Below are 14,952 nucleotides of genomic sequence, written 5' to 3'. Positions count from 1 at the left end.
GGACGTTTCTACTTATGTCTGGTCTTGTGAGGTATGCCAGAAGGATGGGAAAGCCCCAAGACCAGGTCAAGGCCCCTCTCCAGCCACTCCCCATCATTGAGGTTCCATTTCAGCATGTAGCTGTGGATATTCTGGGTCCTTTCCCTAAAAAGGCACCCAGAGGAAAGCTGTACATACTGAACTTCATGGATTTTGCCACCTGATGGCTGGAAGCAGTAGCTCGAAGCAACAACAGGGCTAAAAGTGTGAGCCAGGCATTGGCAGACATTGTTGCCAGGGCAGGTTGGCCCTCCAACATCCTTATGGATTCGGGAACTAACTTCCTGGCAGGGACCATGAAACATCTTTGGAAAGCTCATGGGGTAAACCACTTGGTTCCCACCCCTTACCACCATCAAATGAATGGCCTAGGGGAGAAGTTTAATGGGACTTTGAGGGCCATGACACGTAAATTCGTGAATGAGGAATCATACTCCAATGATTGGGACCTAGTGTTGCAACAGTTGTTATTTGCCTACAGGGCTGTACCACATCCCAGTTTGGGGTTTTCACCCTTTGAACTTGTTTATGTCCACAAGTTAAGTTAAGCAGCCATTACAGTTGGTAAATCAGCAATGGGAAGGGGTTATATCTTCTCCAGGAACTGACATTTTGGACTTTTGTAACCAACCTGCAAAACACCCTCAAGGACTCTCTAGCCCAGGGTGGCCAACCTGATCCTGAGAAGGAGCCAGAATTTACCAATATACATTGCCAAAGAGCCACAGTGTAATATATCAGCAGCTCCCCATTAGCGCCCCCCCTTCCCCGGCTCCCAGCACTTCCCGCACACCAGCAGCCCCACCAATCAGCGCCTCTCCCTCCTTCCCCACACCTCCCGATCAGCTGTTTAGTGGCATGCAGGAGGTTTGGGGGGAGAGCAAGGGCATGGCAGGCTCAGGGGAGGGGGCGGGAAGGGGTGGAGTGGGGGCAGGGCCTGTGGCAGAGCCAGGGGCTGAGCAGTGAGTACCCCCAAGCATCTTGGAAAGTTGGCACCTGTAGCTGCTGCCCCAGAGATGGTGCCTATACAAGGAGTCATACGTTAACTTCTGAAGAACCGCATGTGGCTCCAGAGCCACAGGTTAGTCACCCCTGCTCTAGCCCTTGCTTGGGAGAACCTACAGGATACTCAACAAGAGCAAAAGGCCTGGTATGATAAACATGCCAGAGAGCGTTCCTTCAAAGTAGGTGACCAAGTCATGATCCTGACGGTGCTCCAGGCCAATAAGATGGAAGTGTCGTGGGAGAGGCCGTTTATGGTCTGAGAGCACCTGGGAGCTGTTAATTACCTCATAGCGTTCCCAAACCCTACCCTAAAACCTAAAGTATACCATGTTAATTCTCTAAACTCCTCTTATTCCTGAGAAATCAAGGGTCTCCAATTTACAGCCCAGGAAAGAGATCATGCTGAGTGGCCTGATGGAGTCTACTATGAAGGAAAAAGCAATGGCGTGTGGAAGAAGTGAGCCTTTCCATAACCCTTTGGCGTAAGCAGTGACAGCAAATCCAGGAGCCGTGAACCAGCTTCGTGCCAATGTTTTCAGCCACTGCAGATCAGACAGAACGGGCATACCACTCCTTTGACACAGGTAATGCTTGCCCAATTAGAGCCCAACTGTACTGGATGGTTCCTCAAGCCAAAACCACAATAGAAAAGGAGATCAAGGACATGTTACAGATGGGTGTAATCTGCCCCTCTAAGAGTGCCTGGGACTTTCCAGTGGTTCTAGTTCCCAAGCCCAATGGGGAAATCTGCTTTTGCATGGACTACTGTAAGCTAAATGCTGTAACTCACCCAGAAAACTATCCAAGGCCATGCACAGATAAGCTATTGGAGAAACTGGGACTTGCCCAGTTCATCTCCACCTTAGACTTTACTAAGGGGTACTGGCAAGTGCTGCTAGATGACCCAGCCAAGGAAAGGTCAGCTTTCATCACCCATGTAGGGCTGTATGAAATTAATGTGCTCCCTTTTGGACTGCGAACTGCACCCACCACCTTCCAGAGACAGGTAGATAACCTTCTGGATGGATCTGGGGAATTCGCAGTCGCCTATCTTGATGACATGGCTATATTCTCAGATTCATGTGCAGAACACATGGAACACCTTCAAGCTATCTTCCAGCACATAAGGGAGGCAGGATTAACTGTTAAGGCCAAAAAATGTCAAATAGGCCTAAACAGGGTAATGCACCTTGGACACCAGGTGGGTCAAGGAATTATCAACCTCCTACAGGCTAAAGTAAATGCTATCCAAAATTGGCCTGTCCCTAAGTCAAAGTAGCAGGTCCAATCCTTCTTGGGCTTGGCCGGGTATTACAGATGATTTGTCCCACACTACAGCCAAATTGCCACGCCACTGACAGACCTAACCAGGAAAAAACAGCCAAATGCAGTTCAGTGGACTGAAAAGTGTCAAAAAGCCTTTAACCAGCTTAATCCCGGATTTAGACCAACCGTTCGTCGTAACCACAGAAGCATCTGAACGTGATGTAGGAGCAGTTTTAATGCAGGAAAGACCAGATCAACAATTCCATCCTGTCATGTTTCTCAGCAAAATACTTTCTGAGAGGGAAAGCCACTGGTCAGTCTCAGAAAAAGAATGTTACGCCATTGTGTATGATCTGGAAAAGCTACGCCTGTACAGTTGGGGATGGAGTTTCCACCTGCAGACTGACCAGGCTGCACTAAAGTGGCTTCACACAGTCACAGAGACTAACAAAAAACTTCTTCAGTGGAGTTTAGCTCTTCAAAACTTTGATTTTGAAATACAACTCATTTCCAGAGCCTCTAACTAAGTGGCTGATGCACTCCAACAGGGAGGTTTCCCAGAATCAGCCGGGTAAAAATGTCCCTGTGTTCTAAGTCATTGTAGTCCTTGAAATGTGAAAAATACTGTTTAGTTCTTCATTTAATTAGTAGTAAAATTAGAGGTGCATGTATCTTATTAACTCTGTTTCCTAAACCTCCAGGAAGAAATCCCAGCTGGTGCGAACCCGACCTGAACCAGGCTGGCAGCACCGTCTGTGATTTGGGGGGCATGTGATAAATGAAGGCGGGGGAGTAGCTCCCTTTTATGGACCCAGCCAGCCAGTTAGCTATAAAATCCCTCTTGGTAGCTGTTCTCTACTTGCTTTACCTGTAAAGGGTTAAAAAAGTCTGACTCCATGCATAGATAAAAGAAAGTGTGTGGGCACCTGGCCAAAAGAGCCAATGGGAAGGCTAGAACTTTTTAAAATGAAACAAGACTCCCCTTTTGTCGGTCTGTGGTCCTCTTCCAGGAGAGGAGAGACAGGGCTGGAACTATGCTGTAAAAAGCTTTGAGCCAAGTATGAAAAATCATCAGATCAAACCTAGAAACTACTCATTTGAAACCCCAGATATATAAGTAGATCAGGAAAAGTCTAGGAAGATATGATTTAGGTTTATTTCTTTTATTTCTTTATGGCTTGTGGATTCCTCTGTGCTAACCCTGTGCTTTTGTTTTGCTTGTAACCTTTAAGATGGACCTCAAGAGAGCTATCTTGATGCTTAATCCTTGTAATTGTTTTTTTTAATTATTTAACAAAGCCTAAATTCCAAATGTATTTTCTTTCTTTTTGTTTTTTAATAAAATTTACCTTTTTTAAGACCAGGATTGGATTTTTGTGTCCTAAGAGGTTTGTGCATATGTTGTTTAATTAGCTGGTGGCAACAGCTGATTTCTTTTGTTTTCTTTCTCGGCTCTTCCCCGGAGGGGGGATGAAAAGGCTTGAGGGTACCTCACAGGAAGGAATTCCCGAGTGCATCTTCCTGGGCTCTAAAAGGGGGTTTTTGCACTTGGGTGGTGGCAGCATCTACTCATCCAAGGTCAGTGAAAAGCTGTAATCTTGGGAGTTTAATCAAAGCCTGGAGTGGCCAGTATTAATTTTTACAATCCTTGCAGGCCCCCACTTTCTGCACTCGAGGTGCCAGAGTGGGGAATCAGCCTTGACAACATATAATCAATTTTTAAAATAAAAAAGATCATGTTCTCCCTTTAATCACAGTTTGTTCCTTTTTTAGAATGAGAAACTATCAGTATATCAAGACCCCACATTATTAATTCCACATATAGCTGAGATTGTGTCTGTAACTGACTTTTCAAAAATTCATAGTTTGGGTCAAAATGTCCTTTGTTCTCAATATATTTAGCAAAATCCTAGTTACAATACTTAGTGTTTCTATAGCACATTCCATAGGAAGCTATGAAAGTGCTGTACAAACATTATTTCATTATAGCACGGTGAGTAAGAGAAATGGAGGCACAAAGAGATTGTGAATTCCTCAAGATCACAATCAAGTCTGTGACAAAGGTGATAGTAGGACTTTGTGCTCCAGTCCTGGGCTTTAATAACTAGATTCTACTTTCTACTATATGACTGCTTCAAAGAAAATCAGGTCAGATCAATTCAAACAAACCACAGACTTTAACAGCTCCTGCATTCACAACCCTTGCAGGGATGGAGTTAAATATAAACATGCAGGGTAATACTCTATACCAGAGATTCTCAACCTCAGGGTCACTGCCAAGTGTCAGAGGCTTATGACCACCCTGTCCTTCCCATATTGCTAAATGGGGGAAAGGGGCCTGAGTACGGAAGAGGTTGAGAATCACTGTTCTATCCAAGTACTACTGCTCAATTCTGATGGAATTACACATTGTTTGAAAGCAGGGCTTCTACCAAGTGTTCATACTGCAAGAGCCCGTGCAGTTTTTCTGGACCACTCCTGCCACAGCTTTTAATTCTTTCTAAACAGAAGAGAGCCTCTTTATGCAGGGAGATAAGATGTTAAATAGTACAGTCTCCACACAGTGCATGCGGACTCACTGATATAAATCCTCATTAATAATAGATGTTGTGAGCTCAGCCCTTGGCAGGCAATGAATCTGATACCCCCTGGATTAGATATGAAGCATTTTATGTTCAACATGCTCGTGTTCTTATATGAAGTTGTTTACAAACTAATCTTTTCCTGAAGCAGTTCTGGAACTAAAATCCAGAATTGTTTTTAATATAATGTTTGTCAGACATTTTCAACAAAACTCTCCTGTTTGTACTTATGGCTTTGGGCAGCATCTCATACCACTGCATTCCCAACTAGCTCAATCCCTGTCTTGTTTCCTTCCTGGTTTCCTGCTTGACTGGTTCTGAAAGGCTGCGTCCCAGGCTTAATTACACCATCATTATTGCTAATTCTTAATAATTTACTTTACCTTTGCACTGAATACATTTATATTATATAAATATAATATGAAAGAGAGACAAGAAAGATGAGATACTCACTGATTTACCAAGCTTCTTATGGATAACTGTCTTCGTTCTTGTGAACCATAGGGTGATTAGCCCTGTCTACATCTTCAGAAGCTCAGAAACTGCTGCTTCTGAGAAGTTTTGCAAGAATTATTACAAGAAGTGAAGGAGCAGTTCTTCTTTTTCTAAAAATGGACTTTTAGCAACAGTTACACTTAACTTAATGGAAATGTTAGAGTGCTGAATTTTCAGAGTGCATATTAAATGCAGAACTGAGGGCTTAGGTCCCCAGTCCTATAGATTCACTAGTGCAGACTCTGTATGGAGTCCAACTGACTTCACTCCACATGGGCACAGTCTGAACTAGAGCCTCTGTTTGCAGGATCAGGGCCTAGTTCCAACTTCCATTGGGGTATTCCCATTAACTTTATTGGGAGTTGGATCAGACTTAGGTACACAAAATTGTGTCAACTAATTTTGATTGCCCTAAACACTTTTGTAGCATATTCAAAAATAATTTGAAATCTTTGGTGATGGCAGCTTGTCTACAATAGGAAATTAGGTTGGCTCAGGGTGTGAAAAATCCATGCTGCTGTGCGGCGTAGTTAAGCTGACCTAAGTTCCCATGTAGACAGTGCTGGATCAATGGCATAATTCTTCTGTTGACCTAGCTACCGCCTCTTGGGGAGATGGATTACTACACTGATGGGAAAACCCTTCTCCTCTGCGTAAGTAGTGTCTATACTGAAGCACTATGGGGACAGGGCGACAGCGCTGCAGTTGTGATGCTGTAGCATTTCAAGCCTAGACGAGCCCAAAGTGAAATTGAAAAAATACCACTAGGGCCTGCATGTTCACTGTCTCTCAACTAGTTCCATATTGCATCCTCTACCATCCCCACTCAGGAGCTCCTGCCTCCCCCGGCCCGGTCCCCGTTCCTTACCCCTCCCTGCTGGCGAGTATAGGGTCTGCCCATCTTGCTTCTTGGTCCCCAGTGATGAGAGGAGCAGGAGCCTCAGCTACCACAGTTTTGGCACATGGAGGGCCTGGCATGCAGAGCAGGTCCTTGGTGCTGTGCCAGCAGAGCTCTCAGCCATTCGACCCATGTTAGATGCACCCTAATCTCTGAGGGTCAGTCTGTCTCCCTTAACTCTCTGCCTGCCTGCCTGGGGGACTGTGTCCTTTCAAATGTAGACAGGCTCTTTGTTCTCCAGTGTTCACAGGTTCTCTTCCCTTAAAGAACTAGTCCAGTGGTGAGCTCAGCAGGGGCAGGAGCCACAGCATCAAGGCGAATGACTCTTGCATTGTCCCTTAGGTGTTGGTAAATGAGTGCTATCTGAAGCCAAGGTACTCTTTCCTGCCTGGTGCAATCAGACTCCTCTTGAATTAACCCCTTGTAGCCATATAATAAACCCCCTTACAATAATCAAACATACCAGGAGCAATTATTTTTGTGAGCTCGTGGAGAACTGTGAGGTCCCAAAGCATTGGGGAAGGGAAACATAATGTCTATCTTTAAAAAGAGGAACAAAGAGGACCCAGGGAACTACAGACCAGTCAGCCTAACCTTGATACCTGGCAATATACTAGAACAAATTATTAAACTATCTGTAAATACCTAGAGAATAATAGGATGATGAATAATAGCCACCATGGATTTATCAAGAACAAATTATGCCAAGCCAACCTAATTTTCTTCTCTGACATAGTTAATGGCCTAATGGATGGGGGGAAGCAGGGAACAGATGTATCTTGATTTTAGTAAGGCTTTTGACACAGTCCCTTATGACACTCTCATAAGCAAACTAGAGAAATATGGTCTTGATGAAATTACTATAAGATTGGTGCACAACTGGTTGAAAAACTCAAAGTGGAGATATCAATGGTTTGCTGTCAAACTGGGAGGACAGATGTAGTGGGGGCTGTCAGTCATCTTTTATAGGTCCAGTATGTTAAGTTTTGAGGAATGTTGTTACTGCTGCCAAGTTGTTATGGCTGCTTAGTGCTGCTGTTCTTGGAGCTGTGGTGTTAGCTGCATGAGCAGGGAAAGCAGCTTGCTGATTCAACAGACCTCAATATTATTCAGAAGAAAGACCACAGGCTCAGTTCAGTGGCAAAGGCACTCAGCCAGGTTAGTTGTTGACAAAGCGCTCCATGGGAGCTACAGGTACGCTAAAACATTTATGCTTGTGACAATGGTACTAGCTCAGTCAGCATAGCAGGACGCTGCCCCCCTTGCCTGGACAAAGTTACCCCTCCTATGACTTCTCCTTTTATATATTGATACAAACAAGTTACAGATTGCATCCAGACGTTGCTACCTACCACCCCTATTCTTGTACCTCCTAGTGTGAACAAAATAGCCTTATCCAGTGTTCAATCCTTGAGGGGGCCATTTAGGGATCTGGGGCAAAAATTGGGGATTGGCCCTGCTTTGAGCAGGGGGTTGGAGTAGATGACCTTCTGAGGTCCCTTCTAACTCTGATATTCTATGATTATCCTGTCATTCCATTCTTATCTTACGAGGGGCCAGTGTGTTCCTGCACCATCTCTTAGGAATGTGTTCATGTAGTTACTTGAGAGAGCTGTGTGGTTTTGTATCATCCCATCCAGTCAGGAATGGCCTTACTTGGTGTTAGCTAATGCCTACTGTGGTATGGTTTTGCCAAAGCCAGACCTAATCTGGTTCACAGCCTTTGGTTCTCACTGTTAACTATGCCTAGGGCTCCAGCAAGGTCTACACACTACTATTCAATTTTTTTGGATAATGGAGTGGAGAGTATGCTTATAAAATTTGTGGATGACAGCAAGCTGGGAGGTGTTTCCAGTACTTTGGAGGACAGGATTAGAATTTAAAAGGGTGGTGATAAATTGGAGATTTGATCTGAAATCAACAAGCTGCAATTCAGTAAAGACAAGTGCACAGTACTACACTGAGGAAGGAAAAATCAAATGCACAACTACAAAATGGGGAATAAATGGCTTGTCTCTCTCACCAGCAGAAATTAGTCCGATAAAAGATATTACCACCTGCCTTGTCTCTCTAGTAAGTGGCTATGCAGTAGCACTGCAAAAAAGGTTTGAGGGGTATATTAGATCAAAACTGAAAGGAGCCAACAATATGATGCAGTTGCAAAAAAGGGTCATCATAACATCATTCTGGGGTGTATTCTCAGGAGTGTTGTATGTAAAACAAAGGTGGTAATTGTTCTGCTTTACTTGGCACAGGTGAAGCCTCAGCTGCAGTACTGTGTCCAGTTTTTGGTGCCCCATTTTAAGAAAGATGTGGACAAATTGGAGACAGTCTAGAAAAGAGAAACATAAATGATAAAAAGGTTTAGAAAATATGACCTATGAAGAAAGACTAAGAGGACTGGACATGTTTGGCCTTGGGAAAAGAAGACTGAGGGGGAACCTCATGCCAGTCTTCAAATATGTTAAGGGCTCTTACAAAGAGGATGGTGATCAATTGTTCTCCATGTCCACTGAAGGTGGGACAAGAAGCAATGGGCTTAATCTGCAGCAAGGAAGATTTACTTTAGATATTAGGAAAAACATTTAACTATAAGGGTAGTTAAGTTCTGGAGTTCTGGTTTTGGCATCCCTTTTCTTGGAGGTTTTTCAGACCAGGTTAGACAAACACTTGTCAGGGATGGTCTAGGTTTTCTTGGTCCTGCCTCAGTGCAGGGGGCTGGACTTGATGACTTCTCAAAGTCCCTTCCAATTTTATATTTCTATGATTCTATATAGAAAACACATTCACAAACAATCGCAGGCAATTCCAAATCTGTCAGGTGTCAATGAGTTTTTCCTGAGAAAGGGAAGGACTTTGTTTTTCAAGATGAAAAAGTAGGAAACATGAAAGAAAAGAGGCTTGTCTCTTTCTAGAAACATAGGAATTGACAGCCTGGATCAGACCCATGGTCTGTCTAGTCATGTATCCTGTCTCCAGCAGTGGCCAGCACTGGCTGCTTCAGAGGAAGCTGCAAGAAAGCCTTGTAGTGGGCAATTGAGGAGAAACCTGCCCACAGGTAAAATTTCTTCCTAAACCCCAATAATTAGAGCTTGGCTTATGTCCTGCAGCTAAGAGTTTATATCCCTTTCAAAACTGTTGTTTCTGTTGTTTTAATGATAAGCTTTGTAATCCGAGATCACAGTGAAATAAACATAGAGACCTGTATTTTTCCCAGTAACCACCCCAGTTTGTGATATGTATGACACAATATGTGATCAGAGATCTGGCAGAAAGGGGTGGCAGAAACAGGGATGCAAATTGTTTGACATCATTTGTACATTGTGTTGCATGATCATGACTGTAGTTCTGTGTTGTTGTCAGTATCTCCATCTCTTCTTCACTGAAAAACTGTTGATCTTTCACTCGCCTGAGGATGAAGAAATGGATGGTTCTTTACAGGATACTGTATGTTATCAGTGTGAAGTACAGGATATACACACTATCCTGTGAAATCATATGGTTGTGAAAGACATTAAAATGTACTGTGTATGTTGAGTTTCAGCTTAGAATACGTTTTGCTGTAAACAGTAGAACAACTGCTGATATCAAGATGTGAAAAATACTGCAGATGACACTAGCAAAGAATCTAGACAGTTAACAGGGTGAGTACTATGCAGTTCCTCCAGTATTAACTTTCTTGCTAGGGGAGCACCAGACATATTCAAGTGGACTGCTCACCTTCAGGCAGACAACCAAGCCCTGTAGGCCCACATCGTTCATCTGATCTTGGAGAACCAGCTATTGCAGGAGTAAGTAACACTGTTGTAAGAGCCTCCCCCGTACTTTGGTCTTGACTGGAACATGCCTGGAGCCCTGCAAGAGGGCTCTCCAGTTGCAGCTGCCAATCCAGTTGCACATACCTGGCACATCCCAGCAAATTCCCATCCTACCAGCCCTCCTTGACTTGGGCACAGCTGACTGCTTCTTATGTATATCAGCATTCTGGATCCTGAACATTTCCTGCAACAGAAGGCCACTCTTTATAGACAACTGATGGTTGTCATCTGGTCCAGTAATGGAGGAAACAACTCCTTCACAGGCTGGTTTCAGGGTCCCTGAGAAACATCACAATTTGATGTGATCCATTCTTCACTGATCTGCTGTTTCCGGACTGGACTTCCACAACCTGCTCATTTGGTGGCAGGCACAGGAAGTCTATTTTTCATCAGAGTTTTGTTAGCATCTCTGAACCAGCATCCAAACCTTGAGAGACCCAGTTCAGGGTGACTATCCAGACAAAAACTTCTGCTGAAGCTACATCTGAACTCCTCTCAAAATTCCAAGACTATGTCAATATTTTTGAAAAAAAAGAATGCAGAAACCCTACCTCTGCACTTAACTGCACAATAGAGCTGCAGCCCGGAGCCAAGATATCATTTGGACAAATTAATGCCATGTCAGAACCTGAGCTGACAGTGCTCCAAGAACACCTCCACAAGAACTTTGCCTGAGGGTTCATCCACAACTCAACATTGCCAGCTGGTGTACTAGTCTTGTTCATCAAGAAGAAAGATGGCAGCCTCTGATTCTGCGTTGACTACTGTTCATTGAATCGGATAGCCATCAGGAATTGTTACCCTCTGCTACTGATTCCTGAGCTGCTGGATTGTGTGGGGGCTCCCCACATAGCCATTAAATTGGACCTATGGGGACATACAACCTTGTGTGAATTAGGGAAGGGGACAAGTGGAAGACCGCCTTCTGGACCCGATATCACCACTATGCATATATTGTAGTGCCTTTCAGATTGACCAACGCCCTGGCCATCTTCCAACATTTTATAATGTTGTGCTCTGAAACATGTTGGACTAGTCCAGAGTAGTCTGCCTAGATGATATATTGATCTTTTCTGACTATCCTGAACAGCTTACTGCTCACGTCCAAACAGTCCTGGAATGCCAATAGCAGCATGACCTTCATGCCAAGCTCAAGAAATGTTCCTTCGATCAGGCCTCCATGAAGTTCTGGGCCTTCATCTTATCTCCAGAAGGGATCCAGATGGACCCATGCAAGGTCCAAGCCATCCAGGACTGGCTGATTCCCTATATGATATGTGACCTGCAATGCTTCCTGGGTTTCGACAATTTCTATTGATGGTTTATCCTGATTTTTTTCAAAACAAATTGAACTCCGCACAGCTCTCCTCTAGAAAAATGCCCAATTCCATTGGTCTCTCAAGGCCCAGCGTGCAGTCAAACAGCTAAACCTCACCTTTACCGCAGTACCCATATTGGCTCACCCCAATGTCATACAAGCCTTTATTGTAGAAGCTGATGCTCCAGTACAGTGATCGGGGCTGTCCTCTCCCAATGACTTGGTCCCAAGCAATTGCATGCGCTAACATTCATTACTCAAGGAAGTTCACCCCCACAAAGTTAAATTGCAAAATACTTGACAAGGAACTCCTAGCAATAAAAACTGCCTTTGCAGAATGATGTCACTGCCTGGAAGGATCTCGACACCTGGTCCAGGTATTCACTGACCATAAAAATCTGGAGTATGTACATAGAGCAAAGGACTTAATACAACAGCAGCTTTGGTGGCACCTGTTTTTCTCACGATTGGATTTCATTATTACGTACCACCCTGGATCCCAAAATGACAAGGTAGATGCCCTGTCCCATGGTACCAACCCACCCAGGCCTCAGCCAGGACCCAACTCCCATTCTCAAATCCTGTAACTTTCTCAGTGCAGCTCGTCACGACTATATACTAAGTTTAATACCCATTGCCTCTGCTTCAGGAAATCTGCCTGATGAACAAGCTATTATCAACATGCAACTGCATGACTCCTGGGAAGGGATCATGTACGTAAGGGAATGCATCTATGTTACCACAGGACTCACAAGAGTTGCAGTCCTACAACTATGCCATGATTTTCCCCTAGCAGAACACTTGGAGCTCTTCAAGACCTAATAACTAATATCCTGCTCCTTTTAATGGCCCTGGATGTACCCAACAATATTGTCATTCATTGCTTCCTGTGATATTTGTGCCACACCAAAACCCCATGCCACAAGCCCTATGGCCCTTGGGCAGCCATTGCTGTAGACCTTATTGTAGAACTACCAGAGTCCAAAAAATTTATAACAGTTTTGATTAGTGGTGGTTCACTTTTCCAAAATGGCCTACTGTGATGCTGGTAAACCAGGTGCTAGACCTTGCCAAGTCTGTAGGCATGAGCTCAGCACTGACAAACTCATAGCTGGAAACCAGATCAGTTCACCTATATGTTAATAGTGTTGAAGATAGTTGCTAGACGTGTAAGGATGTGTTTAGTGTTCCAGTGGTTCTCAACCTGTGGCCCAATAGCACACAGCTGCGGCCCATGTGACATCCTCAGGACCATACAGCTAGTATTGGATGCTTCCCCTGAGGCCCACAATGGTAAATAGGTTGAGAACCACTAGTTTATAGTCTAAAATACTTGTAAATTGCTGCATGCATTAATCTTACTTGTAATATCTGTATTCCACGCTATGAGGTAAAATATAAGTTTGTTTTATAATTGTAAAAATCCCTGCTCTGAACTTGTGATCTCAGATGGGAAAAGTGGCTCTCCTGCCCATTCAGGAGGATTATTAAAATTAAATGGGTCATCATAGGACAATTGCCCCATCCACCCATGGAGAAGTATATGCAGAAGGCCTCATGGCATTGGTTTTAATGCTGGAAGAGGGAAATAAAAATAGCTAACAATGAAGAGTTGTCATCTCTCTGCTGTCTGGACTCTTACAAAGGCTGGAGCTAAGAAACAAAAAGCAGCAATCCCTAGGGTCTGTCTGGGTTAAGCCCTAAAAAGACATTCAATGCTGACAGATTACTACATATCTGTCACCTTTTGAATCAAACTGAAATTCATTTGTGTATATGTCACTTGCTTTAACCTGTAAATACCTCTCACTTCTTTCTTCTAGTTAATAAACTTTTAGTTAGTTTCTTACAGGATTGGCTCCAGAGGTTATCTTTGGTGTGAGATCTAAGGTACAAATTGATCTAGGGCTAGCGACTGGTCTCTTGGGACTGGGAGCAACCAGAATATTTTGTGATTTTTTGTATGTGTGTGTAAGTGAGCACTTATCACTAAATCTGGCTTGCCTGGGTGGCAAAATAGACTGGAGAGCCCCAGGGGATAGTCTGTGACTCCATGGTAAGACTGTTACAGTGATCTAGGAGTTTCCCCCTACTGTTACTCACACCTTCTTGTCAACTGTTTGAAATGGGCATCCTGATTATCACTACAAAAGTTTTTTTCTCCTGCTGATAATAGCCCACCTTAATCGATTAGTCTCTTTAGAGTTGGTATGACAACCCCCCATTTTTTCATGTTCTCTGTGTGTGTATGTATATATATATTATATATATATATAATCTTCTTACTGTATTTTCCACTGCATGCATCTGATGAAGTGGGCTTTAGCCCACGAAAGCTTATGCTCAAATAAATGTGTTAATCTCTAAGGTGCCACAAGTACTCCTCGTTCTTTTTCCAGACAGTATGACACCCACCTCATCCCTTGCACAGGCCTCCTCTCTGCTGAAGAGACAGCATGGATTAGCCATGTAGTCCACCTCCACAGACTTCTGGAGCACATCACTTCTGATTGGGGGTCTTAGTTCACAGCCCGGTTCTGCACCTGCTGGGGGTCCACACATCTTTCTTCTGCTTACCATCCCCAGTCCAACGGTCAAATGGAAAGGGACAACTAAATCATCAAGCAGTGTCTGCAATGCTTCCTCAATATTCACCAGGATTATTGGTCTTCACTTCTCCCTTACAAGGAGTTTGCATACAACAACACAGACTTTGCATCTATGGGTCAAAGTCCCTTTTTTGCCAACTATGGGTACCACCCCAGATTCCACCCACAATTCCAGATTCCAGATTCCACCCACACCCTGCATCCTCTCTCGACCCGGCTGCCTCAGACCTATTACAGCAGTTTCATCAGGACCAGAAAGAAGTGAAGGATCACTTAGAAATAGCAAAAGTAGACTATAAATGGTATGTGGACCAGCATGGACAGCAAGTCCCCATCTACTCAGTGGGACAAATGGTATGGGTCTCCACAGAGCATTTTCACACAGGCAGACCTGCTCGCAAGATGGAGTTTTGATTTCTTGGTCCTTTTAAAATGCTGCAGAAGGTTAATCCAGTCATGTCTGAACTATAACTCCCCCACTCTCTGAAGGGTCACCTGGTGTTTCATGTATCACTTTTGAAACCTACACACAAATCCTTTCTCCTCACAGGACTCAGCCACCTCTGCCAATGGTACAGGTCCAGGGTCACAAGGAATATGTGATCCATGAAATCCTGGTCTCTAAACATAAACATGGTAGGATTTGGTATTTTGTTGACTGGGAGGGGTATGGTCCTGAGGAGCACACCTGGGAACCTGCAGAAAATATACATGCCCCCGCACTTGTTAAAGCATTTCATAGCAATCACCCTGAGAAGCCTTGTCCCACATCACTCTGAGGACATCACTTGGGGAGGAGGATGATGAACCCTGGTCCACAGGGCTCTTAGGAGCTAGTAAGTTCCAACCAGCCATCCAGTGACCTACTAACAGTTGCCAGAATAGAAGCTGAACACCAACAGAGGACTCCAGTCCTGGAATC

General features: G+C 44.1%; 1 protein-coding gene across 1 annotated transcript in view; it reads right to left on the bottom strand.

The window, feature by feature from the left end:
• LOC119850433 (C-C chemokine receptor type 5-like) overlaps positions 1–6,042 on the bottom strand; it is a 36,958-nt gene extending 30,916 nt beyond the window's left edge. The window contains exon 1 of the mRNA XM_043508916.1: positions 5,346–6,042. The gene's annotated coding sequence lies outside the window, so the exon portion shown is untranslated. The remainder of the gene's footprint in view (positions 1–5,345) is intronic.
• Positions 6,043–14,952: the final 8,910 nt, after the last annotated feature.

Source organism: Dermochelys coriacea, chromosome 2 (genome assembly GCF_009764565.3).
Source record: "Dermochelys coriacea isolate rDerCor1 chromosome 2, rDerCor1.pri.v4, whole genome shotgun sequence".
Lineage (NCBI taxonomy): Eukaryota > Metazoa > Chordata > Testudines > Dermochelyidae > Dermochelys > Dermochelys coriacea.
Note: the sequence above shows the minus strand (reverse complement) of the source record. Positions and strands in the feature narration are given on the sequence as shown.